The following is a 7,407-nucleotide window of genomic DNA, read 5'->3' on the forward strand; positions in this document are numbered from 1 at the left end:
CGGCCCAGTCCGACTTAAGACTTTCCTTACTGATTTTTTACCAGCATTGTGTTTTCTTCCAGGACATTGGCCGATCTTAATTTTAAGTCTAGAGATTTTGTAAAAGTTTGAACAATGTTATCCCAATTGGATCCGATTTGAATACATATATTCATTCAAATGTGTATAGATAGCTCTCAATAAATTGGAAGGATTTTAGATAACAGGCTGGCTGATAAGTCCCCGGTCTGACACATAGATGGCGTCGCTAGCATTAAATGCATATTATTTTTTATATAGTACCAACCTTCAAATGATTCGTGTCAATATTTGAGGTCTGTAAGTCAATTAGTTTGTGAGATAAAGCGTCTTTTGTATAGCAACTTTTGTTATTGTGAAAAAAATGGACAAAAAAGGAATTTCGTGTTTTGATAAAATACTGTTTTCTGAAGGGAAAAAATACGGTGGAAGCAAAAACTTTGCTTGCTAATGAGTTTCCGGACTCTGCCCCATGGAAATCAACAATAATTGATTGGTATGCAAAATTCAAGCGTGGTGAAATGAGCACGGAGGACGGTGAACGCAGTGACGCCCGAAAGAGGTGGTTACCGACGAAAACATCAAAAAAATCCACAAAATGATTTTGAATGACCTAAAATGAAGTTGATCGAGATAGCAGAGGCCTTAAAGATATCAAAGGAACGTGTTGGTCATATCATTCATCAATATTTGGATATGCGGAAGCTCTGTGCAAAATGGGTGCCGCGCGAGCTCACATTTGACCAAAAACAACAACGTGTTGATGATTCTGAGCGGTGTTTGCAGCTGTTAACTCGTAATACACCCGAGTTTTTCCGTCGATGTGTGACAATGGTCCAATCGACAGCCAACTGAGTGGACAGCGACCGGTGAACCGTCTCCGAAGCGTGGAAAGACTCAAAAGTCCGCTGGCAAAGTAATGGCCTCTGTTTTTGGGATGCGCATGGAATAATTTTTATCGATTATCTTGAAAAGGGAAAAACCATCAACAGTGACTATTATATGGCATTATTAGAGCGTTTGAAGGTCGAAATCGCGGCAAAACGGCCCCATATGAAGAAGAAAAAAGTGTTGTTCCACCAAGACAACGCACCGTGCCACAAGTCATTGAGAACGATGACAAAAATTCATGAATTGGGCTTCGAATTGCTTCCCCACCCATCGTATTCTCCAGATCTGGCCCCAGTGACTTTTTCTTGTTCTCAGACCTCAAAAGGATGCTCGTAGTGAAAAAAATTTGGCTGCAATGAAGAGGTGATCGCCGAAACTGAGGCCTATTTTGAGGCAAAGGAGTACTACCAAAATGGTATCAAAAAATTGGAAGGTCGTTATAATCGTTGTATCGCTCTTGAAGGTAACTGTGTTGAATAATAAAAACGAATTTTGACAACAAAATGTGTTTTTCTTTGTTAGACCGGGGACTTATCAGCCAACCTGTTATAAACAAAGTGGTGAAGAGTATAATATAGTCGGCTCGGATCGACTTTAGATTTTTCTTATTTTTTTTCAGTATAGTATAATGCATATGCTATTTATACTTACAATGTTTCATTTTCCCTTTTATGTTGTTCTTGTTGCTGCTGCAGCTCTATTTATTGTATATATATATTGTTGTTGTTGTTGTCAATATTTGGGATTTGTTTGTTTTTGTTTTGTTTCTATCGAAAAATCTTTAAGATGATTGATCTTCAGATATAAAGTAAATCTCTTCCTGTTTCTGTTGTTGTGGCTGCTGCTGTTTTTGTTGTTGTTGTTGTATAAATTCTATACGACAAATTGCAAAATAAATCTGTTGTAAAAACAGCTCGTTGATCGTTGTTCTGGTTCACATTACGATAATGGCCATCTTTACTCTCACATTCTGTGGTGTCATATTGAACATGCCATACCTCGAGCATTTGGACATATGATCGAGGTTTTATGTACGTATCGATGGGCGGGTAAAAATTTCTTTCGTCACTTTGGTATTTAATCTAAGTCCAGGATAATGGAATAGGTGAAAATATGTCATTAGCCTTTTGAAGCTTATGAGTAAAACGTTCTCAGTGAATCGATTCGGGAGACAACAATTGACGGTGGCCGTAGTGATTCACCAGCGGTTGTGGAATTGTGTCATCATCAATGCCAGTTGCCTGCCTAATGGTGGAGGTGATTTGCAAACTTGCCTCAAGGACATATTCTCTGCACGTAGCTGATGGAGGTGCTAATGTAGACACTGGATTGACATGATCTATGGCAGTTACATTGCACGTCGCACCACCATTAGGGAAGGGAATGCCACCGTTGGATAATTTGTGAAATGTTGGGAAATATTTTAGTAGTTTCCGTTTCCCCTCGTTTTGTTGATGATGTAGCAGTAATTTTTTACGATTCTCTAGATTACGATTGCGATAGTGGTAGTTGTTGCGTTGTTGAGAAAGTAGTAGTGGGTGGCCGCTAGAATGCTTAAGGTATTGCCGCCTATGGTATTGGTTGGATTGGAGATTTTGGTGCTTTAATAGTAGTTGGAGAGAAAAGTTTGTATGGCTGTTGGTGTTGTTGTTGCAGTTGCAGTTGCTGATGCTGATGCACTCTGTACCGTAGTCCAACAATTCCGGTCGATTGATTTTTTCAATTTTTCGTCGTATGCAATGTGAAGGAGTTTTGAGGGGCGGCCTCTGAAGGCTACCAGCCATTATGCGTCATTACAAAATTGTTTGACCAATAAACACACAGCTCAGTTTCGTGCTGTTTTCTTCGTTCCTTCGTTTGTCCTGGGCTCACCACCATCCAGAGCTAGAGACACCCAAGGCCTGATGTTGAAAATGACACTAAAATTAAACCAAAGTAATAGTAAAAGAGGAAAATTAGTTTTCTTATCTTAAGAAACTTAATTTAAAGCCCTGCGGCAAGTAGGGTTGGAATTGGAAAGGCTATCGAAAATGGGTAACAACGAAATGTTATTTGTGATATTTTAACAATTTTTTTGTGCTGTTAAGAAGCATTTTTTTGTGTAGTTCCATTATTGCCTTTAGTAAACATGCACATAGGAAGCGCTACGAATATGCTCCCCAATGAAAATTCGTTCCCAAATGAAATAGGACCCCAGAAAATTATATGGACCAAGAACAAGACCAATTTTTTATGTATTTTAGGAAGTAATTTAATTTTATATTTTGGGGCTCGTTTGCATCATGAAAATAAACCCCAATATTTCAAATGAAAACTAATCGGTTCACTTATAAACAATTTCTATGAACTACGAGAAGATGTTAAATAAATCGGTTCCGCTACTGCCTTTAGTAAACGTGCACATAGGAGCCGCTATGAATATGGGACCCATGAAAATTAGCCCCAAAATGAAGTAGGATCCCAACAACACAAAGTTTTTATGTTTCTTGAGCAGTAACTTAATTTTATTTTTGGGACCCGTTTGCATTAGGAAAATAAACCCCATTTTCACAAAAGTGAATTTTAAGATTTTTGTAGGATAGGTTAAAAAGAAAGACAGGTTTCCCTATCTCATTTCGGCTGGCATACTCAAAAGGCAATATTTAGCTTCTTTTTTCCATCGTAGCTTTCCTTTATTTCGGGAACTCTGTGTCTGCAACGAAATTCCTAATTTGTTTTCAGTCTCTGTTTTTCAAGCTGGGCCAGGTCCCAAATCACTTCTTCACCGATGTGGTTAACTCTAGTAAAAGCAGGGCTGTGACAAAGGGTAGTTTTCCAAGGTCTCATCATCCTCAAAACATGCCCTACATGCACCATCCTTTGACACTCCTATTCGACACAGATGTGCTGTACCCAGTCCTTATTGACAAGGCCCACGATCGTCCTAGTCTCCTCGAGTAATTCTCCAGACTTTTTCTTGTCTGGGTCATCCCATAGAATTTTCGTCGTCCTTCCGAACGTTACCTTTCTCCTTTGTCCATTCTTTCAACTCGGCCCGCGGGGTTTGAGTTATCTAAGTTTACTTCATTATGTGTTCTAACACATATCGCAATTTCATTTGCCTTTACGTTTCCTCTTATTACGGGATGTCCCGGAATCCATACAATGTGGATCCTGTCGAATTATTTTGTAATTTTAGTAGGTTCACTGTTGCCATTGGAGCCAAAACAAATAAAAAATGTTATTTTCGCAAAAATTTATTTCTATAGAAAATTTTGTCAAAATTTTATTTCTATAGAAATTTTTACAAAAATGTTATTAGTCAAAATTTTATTTCTATAGAAAATTTTGTCAAAATTTTATTTCCATGGAAACAAATAAAAAATCTTATTTTGGCAAAAATTTATTTCTATAGAAAATTTTGTCCAAATTTTATTTATATAGAAATTTTTACAAAAATGTTATTTGTCAAAATTTTATTTCTTAAGAAAATTTTGTAAAAATTTTATTTCTATAGAAATTTTTACAAAAATGTTATTTGTCAAAATTTTATTTCTTAAGAAAATTTTGTCAAAATTTTATTTCTTAAAATTTTGTCAACATTTTATTTCTATAGAAATTTTTACAAAAATGTTATTTGTCAAAATGTTATTTCTATAGAAAATTTTGTCAAAATTTTATTTCTATAGAAACAAATAAAAAATCTTATTTTGGCAAAAATTTATTTCAATCGAAAATTTTGTCAAAATTTTATTTCTATAGAAACAAATAAAAAATCTTATTTTGGCAAAAACTTATTTCTATAGAAAATGTTGTCAAAATTTTATTTCTATAGAAATTTTTACAAAAATGTTATTTGTCAAAATGACATTTCTTAAGAAAGTTTTGTCAAAATTTTATTTCTATAGAAATTTTTACAAAAATGTTATTTGTCAAAATTTTATTTCAATAGAAAATTTTGTCAAAATTTTATTTCTATAGAAACAAATAAAAAATCTTATTTTGGCAAAAATTTATTTCAATCGAAAATGTTGTCAAAATTTTATTTCTATAGAAACAAATAAAAAATCTTATTTTGGCAAAAACTTATTTCTATAGAAAATGTTGTCAAAATTTTATTTCTATAGAAATTTTTACAAAAACGTTGTCAAAATTTTATTTCTATAGAACATTTTGTCAAAATTTTATTTCTATAGAAACAAATAAAAAATCTTATTTTGGCAAAAAATTATTTCTATAGAAAATTTTGTCAAAATTTTATTTCTATAGAAATTTTTACAAAAGTTTTATTTGTCAAAATTTTATTTCTATAGAAAATTCTGTCAACATTTTATTTCTGTAGAAAATTTTGCCAAAATTTTAGTTCTATAGAAAATTTTGACAAAATTTTATTTCTATAGAAATTTTTACAAAAACGTTATTTGTCAAAATTTTATTTCTATAAAAAATTTTGTCAAAATTTTATTTCTATTGAAACAAATAAAAAATCTTATTTTGGCAAAAATTTATTTCTATAGAAAATTTTGTCAAAATTTTATTTCTATAGAAATTTTTACAAAAATGTTATTTGTTAAAATTTTATTTCTATAGAAAATTTTGTCAAAATTTTATTTCTAAAGAAACAAATAAAAAATCTTATTTTGGCAAAAATTTATTTCTATAGAAAATTTTGTCAAATTTTTATTTCTATAGAAATTTTAACGAAAATTGTATTTGTCAAAATTTTATTTCTATAGAAATTTTTACAAAAATGTTATTTGTTAAAATTTTATTTCTTAAGAAAATTTTGTCAAAATTGTATTTCTATAGAAATTTTTACAAAAATGTTATATGTCAAAATTTTATTTCTATAGAAACAAATAAAAAAATCTTATTTTGGCAAACAATTATTTATATAGAAAATTTTGTCAACATTTTATTTCTATATTTAGAAACAAATAAAAAATCTTATTTTGGCAAAAAATTATTTCTATAGAAAATTTTGTCAAAATTTTATTTCTATAGAAATTTTTACAAAAATGTTATTTGTCAAAATGTTATTTCTATAGAAAATTCTGGCAACATTTTTTTTGATAAAATTTTAATTCTATAGAAAATTTTGACAAAATTTTATTTCTGTATAAAATTTTGTAAAAATTTCATCTGTATAAACATTTTTGCCACAATTTTATTTTTTTAACAGTTTTTGCCAAAATTTTTATACCCTGCGCCACACTGTGGAACAGGGTATTATAAGTTAGTGCATATGTTTGCAATACCCAGAAGGAGACGAGATAGACACATGGTGTCTTTGGCAAAAATGCCCAGGGTGGGCTCCTGCGTCGATATAACCATATCCGTCTGTCCGTGAACACATTTTTGTAATCAAAGTCTAGATCGCAATTTTAGTCCAATCGACTTCAAATTTGGCACAAGTATGTGTTTTTGCTCAGAATAGAACCCTATTGATTTTGGAAGAAATCGGTTCAGATTGAGATATAGCTCCCATATATATCTTTCGCCCGATATGCACTAATATGGACCCAGCAGCCAGAGTTTTAGCCTGATTTGCTTAAAATTTTGCACAAGAAGAACAATTAGTACTATAGTCAAGTATGCCAAATTTTATTGAAATCGGTTCAGATTTAGATATAGCTCCCATATATATCTTTCGCCCGATATGGACTAATACGGTCCCCGAAGCCAGAGTTTTATCCCAATTTTGTTGAAATTTTGCACTAGGAGTACAATTAGTAGTGTAGTCAAGTGTGCCGAATTTTATTGAAATCGGTTTAGATTTAGATATAGCTCCCATATATAGCTTTCGCCCGATTTACACTCATATGACCACAGAGGCAAATTTTTTGCTCCGATTTAGTTGAAATTTTGCACAGGGAGTAGAATTAGCATTGTAGCTATGCGTGCCAAATTTGGTTGAAATCGGTTCAGATTTAGATATAGCTCCCGTATATAGCTTTCGCCCGATTTACACTCATATGACCAAAGAGGCCAATTTTTTGCTCCGATTTAGTTGAAATTTTGCACAGGGAGTAGAATTAGCATTGTTGCTATGCGTGCCAAATTTGGTTGAAATCGGTTAAGATTTAGATATAGCTCCCATATATAGCTTTCGCCCAATTTACACTCATATGACCACAGAGGCCAATTTTTAACTCCGATTTAGTTGAAATTTTGCACAGGGAGTAGAATTACCATTGTTGCTATGCGTGACAAATTTGGTTGAAATCGGTTCAGATTTAGATATAGCTCCCATATATATGTTTTTCTGATTTCGACAAAAATGCTCAAAATACCAACATTTTCCTTATAAAATCGCCACTGCTTAGTCGAAAAGTTGTAAAAATGACTCTAATTTTCCTAAACTTCTAATACATATATATCGAGAGATAAATCATAAATAAAGTTTTGCGAAGTTTCCTTAAAATTGCTTCAGATTTAAATGTTTCCCATATTTTTTTATTAACATTGTGTTCCACCCTAGTGCATTAGCCGACTTAAATTTTGAGTCTATAGATTTTG

The 7,407-nt window shown here is 32.3% G+C and overlaps 1 protein-coding gene across 1 annotated transcript in view; it reads right to left on the bottom strand.

Moving 5' to 3' along the window:
- The window catches only part of LOC142231601 (uncharacterized), a 45,729-nt gene extending 43,674 nt beyond the window's left edge, over window positions 1–2,055 (bottom strand). Inside the window, exon 1 of the mRNA XM_075302227.1 lies at window positions 1,561–2,055. The gene's annotated coding sequence lies outside the window, so the exon portion shown is untranslated. The remainder of the gene's footprint in view (window positions 1–1,560) is intronic.
- Window positions 2,056–7,407: the final 5,352 nt, after the last annotated feature.

Source organism: Haematobia irritans, chromosome 3, assembly GCF_050003625.1.
Source record: "Haematobia irritans isolate KBUSLIRL chromosome 3, ASM5000362v1, whole genome shotgun sequence".
In the NCBI taxonomy this organism is placed as follows: Eukaryota; Metazoa; Arthropoda; class Insecta; order Diptera; family Muscidae; genus Haematobia; species Haematobia irritans.